Below are 12,003 nucleotides of genomic sequence, written 5' to 3' on the forward strand. Positions count from 1 at the left end.
CCAACACCGAGCGTTACAGCGCCATGCTGTGCGAGGAAAACATGAAGCTGTGTCAAAGAAGAAGCACGGTGGAAGACGACAACGCATTCCTCAGGTTCAGGGAGGCGGAGACGCGTAAAGACAATGAGGCGTTGCGTCTAGAGATACTGCTTCGGGAGAACGCAATGGTGCTGAATCCACAGATGCTGCGTGAAAAGAACTGGCTCGTAAAGAAGGAGAATCAACGGCTGCGTCACGAGAACGAGAAGCTGATTCGTGCCGCAGCCGCCCACGCTGCCACGGCCAACGTCACCGCCAATGCCGCGGACGCTCCCACCGCCGCGAACGCCGACGCCGATGACGCCACCACCGCCGCTATCACGACTAACGAGGAGACCTCCTTTGCTGCCACGGCCAACACCACATCGTCCACCAATGCCTCAGACGCTCCCACCGCCTCGAACGCCGACGCTGATGACGCTACCGCCTTCATCGCCGCCACTGACACCCCCACCGCCAACGTCACCAACAAGACCAAGAAGCTTAAATTTCGATGTCTCAGAAACTTCTTTCGTAAACGCTTCAATTTGACACGTTTAAGAGCCCGAATAAAAACATCACCCACATAAAGACAAAGGACCCCCGTATAGCCTTAACAGACTGTTTGGATAATGGCTGTTAGCAAGGACGTATGACGTACACGACCACTCCTCACACACACATGGACGCACACACACGCACGTGCCTGACTTACTAATGGGTTCTGTTCCTGAGGACCCTTCGTAAGCCGCATGGTTGGTCAGTCGGGAAGTAATAATGTACTGTATTTAAATGCACATATCCGTCGGTGTCATAAAATGTGTTATGGTTAAACAAAAAAAGGGAAGCACTGTTAAGCTTATAAATAAGAATTATTGTATATTTGCATGTAACACTCTAAAAAATGTACTGTATGGTAAATACAACTTAAAATAAAGTAACATAAAAAGAAATTCGTTTTGTTTTCGTTACCTTGAGTCCTGATGCTGGCTTGGTTGTGTAGGAGAAATTAATTGTTAATTAAAATAATTTTGATTTAAAGCTTTGGTGACTGCAGTAATTCATATTCTTAGCTCTTACGATAAAGTCACGTTGAAGGGAAATAATAATAAAATATATGTAAAATAAAATTCTCACGACGTTTCGACTGCAACACAAACGGCAAGAAACATTTGAAAAAATGTTTTTTTGCCGTTGGTTTTCACACCTGATGATGACTGCTTGTGTTGCAGTCGAAACGTCGTGAGAATTTTATTGTTTTATATATATTTTATTGTTTTATTGTTTCCCTTCAACGTGACTTTATCAAAAGAACCAAGAATATGAATCACTGCAGTCACGAAAGCTTTAAATAAAAATAAAGATTATGTTTTGGGTCGCGTAAATATCAATGCGTCGTGAAACCCGCACAAGTTATGCATATTCCCAGTTGTTTTCTCCAGTGCGTGCATCCTCCCTCACGCACTTAGCCAGCTCGTTGTAGGCAACTTTTATTTTACACTCGAACTAATCTGGAGCTGTGCCCTCTACCAGAAGAAACTCGACTCCCAGAGACCACTCTCGGTTGATGGTGGTGAAGAAGCCAAGGCTGTCGATCCCTTACGTAATTAATACTGCAACAACAACAAGGAGACACGTGAGTTGGTTGTCACTGGTGGCTATTGGCAGTGGAAGCCCGCGTGTCTTGCTGCCTCAGAGAGAAGAGAAAGGCGCTGGAATGCGACGAGAAAAAACTGACCTGCAACTTCAAAATCGCAAACGATTGTCACCAGCGGCCATCTTACGTGAGGGAAGCGTCGCCCGTTGTTGTTAACAGGAAAGCCGGCGATGACGTCATCAACACGCGCGCCCCCCCTTCACCTCTCCGTCCCCCCCACGCCGTGAGGGGACACAGGGATTGGAAAAAGCGAAACTTTTCCCTGTGTAAGATGGCCGACAGCAACGCGTACACCGCGGCAGCGGTCCCGACCCCCCCTACCGTCCCCCCAAACCTCCCCGCTACCGCTAGGGGCGCTGCACGAAAAACCGCGCGAGTTAAAATAAATAAATAGGGCGCACCTCGGTCTGTGACATCACAGACCCCATGTTTTTGGGGGGTTGGGGGGGTCAGCTGACGTGCCCGGCCGGTGTCGGATTCTAACCGCGTCACATCCGGCGATGACGTCACATTCGTCACAGGATAAATACACGTGACGCTCACACGCGATGCTCACACTCGAACTTGGCTTCTGTGGCAAGATGTTGCTCCTGCATGGAGTCAAGGCGTTCGTCATATTGACCTTGATTCACATTACCGGATTGGTCGATTATAAAGGAGACAGTGCCAACTACCCGACCCCGACTCCATTGTGCACAAAGCCCTACATAGACCCGCTGCCATGCGTTGTGTCACGGCTGATGGGCATTGCGATAGTGATGATGGCTGTGATCCAGATATTCCTGTGGCGTCGTTGGAGCTGTAACCTATCCGACGCCGAGCGTTACAGCGCCATGCTGTGCGAGGACAACGTGAAGCTGCGTCAAAGAACAAGCACGGTGGAAGACGACAACGCCACCCTGAGGGTGAGGGAGGCGGCGACGCGTAAGGACAATGAGGCGTTGCGTCGAGAGATGCTGCTTCAGGAGAGGGCGATGGTGCTGCATCCACAGATGCTGCATGAGGAGAGCCGGCTCGTAGAGAAAGAGAATCAACGGCTGCGTCACGAGAACGAGAAGCTGATTCGCGCCGCAGCCGTCAACGTCAGCACCTCCACCAATGTCACGGACACTCCCAACGCCGCGAACGCCAACACCAACAACGCCATCACCACGACGCCAACACCGCCGCCACTAATGCCATTGCCAAGACGAATAAACTTTCATTTTTATGGCTCAGAAACCTCTTTCATTCAACTCTTTCATTTTAAAAGTTAAAAAGCCAGAATTAAAACATCACACACAAAGGCAAAAGACAAAGAACCCCCGCATAGCCTTCACAGACTGTTTGGACAAGGGCTGTTAGCAAGGACGTATAACCTACACGACCGCTCCTCACACAAAGACTGTAGGGTCAAGTGCTGTTAGCGAGCACCTAATAAGGCCGGAACGGTACACGAGTGGGTGGGTGGCCAGCACCATGCCCGACTGCCTTTGTCTCCCCAGTAGCGATGTTTACACCGCACCAGGTACTCATTTGAGGGTGAGTCGACCTAGGGGAGGCCCGGGACCGGCTCAGATAATCGTCACTGTTGGCCGCGAGCGGGAATTGAACCCGGGTCGCCAGGATCATAGCGCAGCACGCTAACAGCTACACTATCGCTCACACACACATGGACACACACATGGACACACACACAAGTGGCTGACTTACTAATGGGTTCTGTTCCTGAAGACCCTTCATAAGTAGAATGGTTCGTAAGTCGGGACGAGATAATTTACTGTATTTAAATGCACATACCTGTAAGTGTTATAAAATGTGTTATGGTTAAACAAAAAAGGGAAGCATTGTTAGGCATAAAAATAACAATAATTGTACATTTGCCTGTAACACTGTAAAAAATATACTGTATGGGGAATACAACTCAAAATAAAGTTACGTGAAAATAAATTAATCCGATTTGTTTTCGTTACCTTGAGTCTAGTCACGTGGTAACACTGTGGTGGTATTGTGAGTAATGTATCACGTGGTAACACTGAGAGCCGCTTTAGGGGGTATTTGGCCTACTCTTTCACACGCTTTCCCCCAAGATGTGCGACCTGCCGATCGATTAACCGCTCTAGTCGGCATGTAACAATCGCTTTTAATTCCTCGCCTAACAACACTCGCTCATTCGTATGACACACACGGCAACGCTCAAGTGTCCCACCAGGCGAATGTGCTCACGTAAGGTGGAAAGCCAGGGAAGGGGGGAGGATGGGACAAGGGTGGCGACGGGTAGGCCCACGGTGGGACGCTCTGCTTCTGCTTGTGACCCTTCTTCCATGCTCCGTGCCCACCCTTGGATCTGCCTGGCATGTCGTAGTCGTCGGCGGAGGGGGCACTCTCCTGCGGCGTCGGCGCACACACGGGAACGCACATCGGAGAGACGCTTTCGCGCGATTCTGCATTCCTTAAATGACTACGGCTTGACCTCGTATAACGGACCGTGCTCATAACGACACCCCATTTATTACGAGCATAGCTGCAGTGGCGTTAATTCTCGTGTCGATTCGCATACTTCCACACAGCGTCCGGGTTACCTTAGCCACCCTACATATATAACGATCGTGCTCGCTGCCAAACATCCAATCATTGATGGGTTTTTCTTTTGTATTCTATGAATAATGTACACATGTACCTGCCTGTGTGTCATGTTTTAATTCAGCATTTGTTTAGGATGCCTGTTCAAATAAACCATTAGATATACACAGCGACACATTGACGCTGTCACGTGTTTCCTCAAGGTCCAGTTTAAGTTTTTCATTCCAGGTTCGCTAGTGGTTCGTTCTAAAGAGGAAATATCTGTATTTACATAACATTACATATGGGCCTTGAAACGACGCACTGCATTGTTGGCACAGCATGTACTTCCACAATGACAGAGATCCCCCGCATAGCCTTTAACAGACTGTTGGGGCAAATGCTGTTTGAGAGCATCTATTAATGCCGGCACGGCACGCGATGGAGATGGTTGGCCAGCACAATGCTTGGCTGCCCTTGTTTCCTCAAATGTGGATATTTACACACAGCACCAGGTGACCATTTAAGGCTGAGACAACCTAGGGGAGGCACAGGAAAAGATTAGATATGAGCCACTGTTATTGGTCGAACTCAAGTCGCCGGGTTCGGGGCATAGTGCACTCAACCGCACCACCACTGTGCTTCCATTGGCACACGTAAAAGATAAAGATCTTCTTGAATTCTAAACCATGTGGCAGACGAGTCTGAAATCTGACTTAAAAATCGATCGAAATTGCCTTCATGAAACGGGTTTTCTTTATGTTTTAACTTCTCTTCAAATGCAATGCATTTGGTTCAACGCCGCTCCACAGCTTTAATTCCCCACGCAGAAAAAAATCTTCGTCTTGCCGATCAACCTACTCGTATTGTTACGCTGCAACAGAAGGGCACCTCCTAACCTCCACCCTCGGTAACACGGCTAAAAAAAACATCGGGCTGGGTCCACGTCCTGGCGAGAGCCACGTAGCTGCCAACGTTTAGGGGTTAGGCTGCTTTTCTTCACAAATGTATCAAAAACTTCCTTTCCACCGCAATGAATGATTTATGCTATAATTTACAGCACTTCATGAAACCCTCTTGAAAGATGAAGGTCTCACCATGCGTATTGGGTCATGGAGGGGGGGAGTTGTTTGACCATACATCGCCATTTTGGTTTGTGCAAGATGGTCAATGTGGTCCCAGGACTGGTCTTGAAAAGTTACAAGTTTAAGCCTTGGGGAGGGGGGGGGTCGGGTTTTTGCACCACTGGCTCAGAGTAAATGAACATTTGCCCCATTGCATGTTTTGAGCAGGAAAGGCAGCTCAACTCTCAACGAATCGATTAATCCGAATCCATCACAGCCCCGCCGCCCCGGCTCACCTTGCCGGCCCGGGACGCCGCGTCGGCGTCGCACCTCGCGGCCGCGTCGCTCTCCCCACCGGCGCCGGCGGCAGACTCCGCCGCTGGCGGCAGAAGATCGGCGAGCATCAGCTCATCCTCGTTGCCGTAGCCCGTGAAGACCATGACGCACGTGCCGGCGCTGGCGTCCACCGACTTGATCGTGGCGTCGTAGACCACGCCGTCCTCGGACCAGGCAGCCTGGCACAGGTCGCCCGGCCTCCAATGGCACGCGAGAGGTTGGCACAGAGACGGTCAACGATTCACCCCGTCTAGCCGACGCGTGCCACTGGAGCAAGCGCTGTTGGCACACCTACGAAGGACGGCATGGCGCAAGAAGGCGGCAATGCGGCCAGCACCACGCCTGGCTGCCTCGAGTCTCCACAAAGTAAACCGCTGTAGTCTGCGCTCCACCAACGGAAGAAAAGCAAAAGTACATTAACTCTCTCCTGAAGAGCTCCCGTGGCTGGAAGACCTCGACATCGGCATTTAGCTGAGGAAAATTGCCATCCGCAGGACTGTGTATGCTTACGTACGATTTGTGTTCCTTGTTCTCAGTGTCGTCGCAGCGGGGAACACACAAAGCGACCGTTTGGCTAACCATCAAACTTTTGGCTCGCACTTTCAGATGCGCTTCTGCGGCCATCTGGAACGCTCTTCCTTTCCGATATTAGGAAGCCACTGGAGCTACGCACTTTTACATCTAGACTGAAAACTAATATCTTTAGAAGTGCTTTTTGTGATCAGATTCTTGTACTTCCCCCGCACCTCTGACTAGCGCGGTTGGCTATGTACGGTGCGAAACGTCGTGAGAATTTTAGTGTTTTATTTTTATTATTTTATTATTTCCCTTCTACGTGACTTTACCGAAAGAACCAAGAATATGGTGCGAAAGTAGTTCAACATACATACATGAGAATCTTTATTTAGACTGGAGGAATTCGATGAGCTATGAAGCTCATTTTCACAGATGGTCCAGAATGGAGAGGTCAGCAAGGTACAACAGCAAACAATACAAATGAAATGATAGGAGTGAAAAATAAAGAAAATGGTTAGCAAATCACTAAATATAAACAAAGGAATTTATTAATTACGGGAATCCGATTTATCAAGCTTGGGCAAGGCAGCAAAAAAACAACAAAACAGTCCCAGGCCACACCGAGATAACACCACACAGTAGTAGTATCTCAATAAAATGGCACATTAACACTGAGCTCGCATCTGGCTACAGCTCCAAATGGCTCACATGGCGGAGCCTAAACAGACTGAGAGTGGATTTCGGCAGAAGCAACTCTCTCACAAAATCATGGGGGGTTTCTACGCAAAAGAAGAAATTGCTTATGATAATATGGCTTTCCCCTTTCTGGCAATAAAACAGAAAAGGGAAAACCCTATTATCATAATTTAATACTGGCAAAGGAGGTCTCATGAAATAATTTGCTTGTTGGGAGAAGCAAACCTCATGGACCTTCTCCCTGAGATTTCCCTGCAGCACAACAATGCCAAACACCAGAAGCGGTGGCCTGTGAAGAATATTGGGGAAAGGCCAATATAGGTTGGACAGCAGACACGACAAAGCGGACAACTATTAACATCACGCAGGTAATGGTCAAAGTAATAAATCACATTTGCAAATAAACGTGACAGCCACATCCAGAGCACCAGTAATCTTCTGCTTCAGGATATTTACCTTGTCGGAGGGCGACACGCTGCTCCTCTTGTGCCGTCTCCGTGTCTTCGCCCGCTTGTTCACGGACTTTGTCTCCCCGTAGGTCTTGGGGCTCTCGCAAGTGCGGTGCCATTTTTGAGTGCTGTCTGAAAGAACACGGTCGGTTAGTTGAGGTTGGTTGGGTTTCGTGTGGCCACGGCCATATACACTGACGAAGTCACGGGCCGTAGGTAACCCACCCCTGCTCTAAGACGTGTAGGACCGGGTGTCTAGACCTGCTTCTGTACATACACGTACTACTTTGGAACGGCTCGTACAGTGTTGCCAACTCAGCAATTTTGTTGCTCGATTTAGAGGCATTTTTGGGGGTTTACCAAGCGACCAAATTTGAGTGACTTTCTGGGATAATTTTGAGGATTTAGAAGCAATTCCCGCTGCGTATGAATGTACGCCATTACATGACATTTAAAATGGCTCATCGACTCAAAAAAGCGCGCTCTTAGAAATCCTACGTCACTTTGCTATGGCACAGTGTCGAGTGCCATTTATTATAACTAGTCTAGGCATAATTCAGCCTTATTGAGTTAGCAACAATGCTGTCAAACCACTGTGTGCCCATTTTCCCCATTCATATTTGTGGCTGACATGTTTCCAACCTGCGCACGTATCACTGTGCACGTTCTCCGCCGCCTGGTGAGGAAGTTCGTTTAGACAAAAACAGTCAAATCAACTTGAGCAAGGCGCTTACCATCGAATGATAACACAGTACTCGAAGGTGTGCGCATGTTGAATTTCTTTCGCATCGTACGTAGCCAATCATGCTAATCGGAGGTGTGGGGGAAGGAGAACAAAAATGTAGCCGTAAAGAAATTAGTTTTGTAACCACTGGTGGTGCACGTGACACACGAAGTGTGTTATATTGTCGGGCTTTCCCGGGTATCCCTTGCAACAGGTGTTGTGTCTCAAGGTGTAAATATAACCATGTACACGCACACAGAGATACGAAGTGCACAAGTACACACAGACAAGCGATACAAAGACAAAGACCCCCCCCTTATAGCCTTAACAGACTGTTGGGGCAAGTGCTGTTAGCGAGCACCTATGAAGGCCGGCATAGCACACGAGGGGGTGGGTGGCCAGCACCACGCCCGGCCGCCTGTCTCCACAGTGGCGATGTTTACACACCGCGCCTGGTCCTCATTTGTGGCTGAGTCAACCTAGGGGAGGCCCAGGACCGGTTGAGCTCACATCCAAAGTCGGAGACACTCACCTTGAAGGACGTGACGGCTTTGTCATACGCCTTGATGAGCGCTGCGTCGTGCCAAATGTCAGAATCGTCACTCTACACAGGGCACACAACCACCACCACCATCACCACCACGACCCTTTTGAGTCGACATCGACCGCACGCGGCACGCTCAGCACGTGCTACGCTCAACACGCGGCACGTGCCACGCTCAGCACGCGGCACGCTCAGCACGCGGCACGCTCAGCACGTGGCACGTGCGACGCTCAGCACGCGGCACGCTCAGCACGCGGCACGCTCAGCACGCGGCACGCTCAGCACGCGGCACGCTCAGCACGCGGCACGCTCAGCACGTGCCACACGCTCAGCACGTGCCACACGCTCAGCACGCGGCACGTGCTGAGCGTGTGGCACGCTCAGCACGTGCCACACGCTCAGCACGTGCCACACGCTCAGCACGTGCCACGCTCAGCACGCGGCACGTGCTGAGCGTGCCACGTGCGGCGTGCGGCGCGTGCCACGCTCAGCACGCGGCACGCTCAGCACGCGGCACGCTCAGCACGCGGCACGCTCAGCACGCGGCACGCTCAGCACGCGGCACGCTCAGCACGCGGCACGCTCAGCACGCGGCGAGACCCACGGCGTTCCCCGACACCCGGAGCGCTGTGCGAGAGAAGTGACGTCCGTCCACTGCAGTACCAGGGCGCGGCGCAGTGCGGCGCTTGTTTTGACCATACTTCACCACGCTGGTACCAGAGCGGGTCTGTGAATGCGGGCGAGTGAAGGCTCGAGTACCGTACAGTGCTGACACACACGCAATTTGCAGGTTAATTGAATGCAAGTACACCGTCGAAACTGATAGCAAGAGGAAATAATATACCGAGCCAGTGGTAGAAATTCTTCATTTCGAGGGCGGCGAGCGGTGACTCGCATATGACCACCGCTGTTGATTCGCCACAAAGTAGTGCACTGTTGACTTCATTCACACCGCACTGTAGTGTCACTGTACAATGCACGTAAGCCCAACCGTGCACGCGCAGACAGCGCTGTACACGCGTGCCGTGCGAACATAACGTCAACAACATAACGTCAATAACACAACTACATAACGTCAACAACATAACGTCAATAACACAACATAACGTCAATAACATAACGTCAACAACATAACGTCAATAACACAACAACATAACGTCAATAACATAACGTCAAGAACATAACGTCAATAACACAACAACAACGTCAATAACACAACAACATAACGTCAATAGCATGTCAACAACATAACGTCAACAACATAACGTCAATAACACAACAACATAACGTCAATAACACAACATAACGTCAATAACATAACGTCAACAACATAACGTCAATAGCATAACGTCAATAACAACGTGTTCATTCTGCTTCGCGGTGCACAGCATACAGAAGAAGTGCATCCGACAGCCACGACTCTACTAACGCTACCCCCCACTCTCACCAACCCGCACTGAGCAGGCGAGGTGAAGTATGGTCAAGTTAATAAACCCCACGGGGTGTGCAGAGGCCCTCGTCCAGCAGTGGACGCGTGGAGCACAAAGAGGAGGGGGTATGGGAGAGGAGGAGCGGGCGCGACTAGTCCATCACCTGCCCCTTCTGGTAGACGACGTCTCCCCACGACACGGCCATGGACGATGGCGCGAGCGAGCGAGCCCGCAAAGAGGCCCCCCAGGAGCTTTGAAACCTCGCAGGAGAAGCGCGCGACTGAAGGTGGTGGTGGTGGTTGTTGTTGTTGGCGGTGGTGGTGGTTAAGCCAAGCCGGCCGGTTCCCTTACGTAACGAACACAGCAGCAGCAAGGAGACACGCTGCTTTAGCTGGGTGTTGTTTATCCGAGCTTATCGAAGGCCGCCTCTCTCGCTGCCTCCGAGTGAAGGGAGCGCGCGCCCCAAGTGCGCCCTGAACGCCGCCACCGCAAACCTGCGACTCGCCGCCGGCGGCCATCTTACGCAAGGGAAGCGTCGCCCGCTGCTGTGAATGGCAAAGCCGGCGATGGGCGTCATCAACACGTCACCACTTCACCTCCCCACTCCCCACCCCCACGAAGAAACGGGACACGGGGATTGGGCCAAAGCGGGAAACTCTTCCCTGTGTAAGATGGCCGACAGGAACGCGTACACCGCGGCAGCGCTACGGACCCCGCCCCCTCCTCCCCGTCTTCCCCCCCCGCCATTATCCTCGCCCGCTACCGCTATAGGCGCTGCGCGAGACGCCGCGTGATAAAAATGTTTTATAATTAATTAGGGCGCAACCTCGGTCTGTGACGTAACAAACATAATTGTTGGGGGCGGTGTCAGTTGACGTCACTGGCAGGTATCGAATTTCTAAGCGTCACATCCTGCGCGTCACATCCGGCGATGACGTCGCAATCGTCACAGGCTAAATACACGTGACGCTCGCACGTGACGCTCACAACTCCAACTGGCTCCTCACTGGCAACACGCGTGGTCAAGATGGTGCTGCTGTATGGGGTCAAGGCGTTTGTCATGTTGACCTTGATTCACATTACCGGATTGGTTGGTTATAAAGGAGACAGTGCCAACTACCCGACCCCGACTCCATTGGTCACACAGCCCAACATAGACCCCTTGCCATGCGTTGTGTCACAGCAGCTCATGGCCGTTGCGATAGTGATGATGGCTGTGATCGAGATATTCCTGTGGCGACGTTGGAGCTGTAACCTATCCAACACCGAGCGTTACAGCGCCATGCTGTGCGAGGAAAACATGAAGCTGTGTCAAAGAAGAAGCACGGTGGAAGACGACAACGCATTCCTCAGGTTCAGGGAGGCGGAGACGCGTAAAGACAATGAGGCGTTGCGTCTAGAGATACTGCTTCGGGAGAACGCAATGGTGCTGAATCCACAGATGCTGCGTGAAAAGAACTGGCTCGTAAAGAAGGAGAATCAACGGCTGCGTCACGAGAACGAGAAGCTGATTCGTGCCGCAGCCGCCCACGCTGCCACGGCCAACGTCACCGCCAATGCCGCGGACGCTCCCACCGCCGCGAACGCCGACGCCGATGACGCCACCACCGCCGCTATCACGACTAACGAGGAGACCTCCTTTGCTGCCACGGCCAACACCACATCGTCCACCAATGCCTCAGACGCTCCCACCGCCTCGAACGCCGACGCTGATGACGCTACCGCCTTCATCGCCGCCACTGACACCCCCACCGCCAACGTCACCAACAAGACCAAGAAGCTTAAATTTCGATGTCTCAGAAACTTCTTTCGTAAACGCTTCAATTTGACACGTTTAAGAGCCCGAATAAAAACATCACCCACATAAAGACAAAGGACCCCCGTATAGCCTTAACAGACTGTTTGGATAATGGCTGTTAGCAAGGACGTATGACGTACACGACCACTCCTCACACACACATGGACGCACACACACGCACGTGCCTGACTTACTAATGGGTTCTGTTCCTGAGGACCCTTCGTAAGCCG

This window comes from Petromyzon marinus, chromosome 52 (genome assembly GCF_048934315.1).
Source record: "Petromyzon marinus isolate PM22_M1 ecotype Great Lakes invasive population chromosome 52, UKy_Petmar_22M1.pri1.0, whole genome shotgun sequence".
In the NCBI taxonomy this organism is placed as follows: domain Eukaryota; kingdom Metazoa; phylum Chordata; class Hyperoartia; order Petromyzontiformes; family Petromyzontidae; genus Petromyzon; species Petromyzon marinus.